The sequence below is a fragment of the Corvus kubaryi genome, unplaced genomic scaffold (genome assembly GCF_017639235.1).
Source record: "Corvus kubaryi isolate FWS band 111438036 unplaced genomic scaffold, C.kubaryi_AGA036_p1.0 split3-73, whole genome shotgun sequence".
Lineage (NCBI taxonomy): Eukaryota > Metazoa > Chordata > Aves > Passeriformes > Corvidae > Corvus > Corvus kubaryi.
The window spans coordinates 43,276,611-43,277,659 of record NW_024582091.1 but is presented as its reverse complement, the minus strand read 5'-3'; positions in this window follow the sequence as shown (position 1 = coordinate 43,277,659).

Genomic DNA, 1,049 nt, shown 5'->3' with positions numbered 1-1,049 from the left:
TGCAATTTTTTTATTCCCAAATTGGATAAGCTGGTGGGTACCAATGTGAGCATATGGGCAGGTGACACCTATGAGCAGTGAGCTGCTGCTCGTCAGCCAGGAACAGGCACGTCACAAGTGCTGCTGTTTTGCAGCTGACGGGCAGCATCTCGCGTCCCTGCGTGCAGGAATCCCGTGATTATCAGTTACCAATTTTCCGCAGTGCCTCCCACCGAGCCCGGATTCCTGCAAATGAGGCTGCTGCCCCTCGACAACGCCTCTGTCGAAGCACGGTGCTTCCAGCTCTGCTCCATGCGAGCGCAGCAGTTTGAGTCTTCCTGTAGCTCATGTCCTCAGGGTTCGCCCCCGCTGTCCGTCGCCCACGGAGATACCCCTACCAGGAACCACATAAGCTGAGAAATTCAAAGTCAGGGCTGTGCTGCTGTAAGGCTTTGTGCTCCTTAACCCGCACCCCCAAACCCCCGAGACCGCATTGTTTCGGTTTCCTTCCACTCCCTTTTTATTCCTGCACGTTCAGGTGACATTTTCCAACTGTTTCCCGCTGTCTGGACATTCACAGCGCCTGGCACGCCGCGGCGGGAGCGCGGCCCTCAGCGCACGGCCGAGGCCGGGGTTGCGGCGAGAAGCGCCCACGGAGACCCCCGCCCCCCTCGCCCGTCATCCGGCCCCGGCTGCGGGGGCACCGGCTACAGCTCCGGTTCCCGCTCCAGCTCCCGGCGGCAGAGCGCAACACGCCCCTCCTGGAAAACACAGCAGCCCCCCGCCCGTGCCGACGGGAGCGGGGCTTTCCCTCTCACGATAAGCCCCGCCCGCCGCCCGCGCCTGGCTCAGCCCCAGCCCCCCCTCCCAGCGCACGCCGCTTCCCACTGCCGCCCGCGCCTGCTCCGGGAGGAAGAGGGGCGGCGGTGGCGGGCGGCCGACAGGGATACGCCTTTCACTCTTCCCGGCCCGGCCCCCCGGGCCCCACCGCCCACCGCGGGCGCGGCGCAGCGCAGCGCGGCCGCCGCCGCCCCGCCATGAGCCGGAGTTAGCGGCGGCGGCGCCTTCCG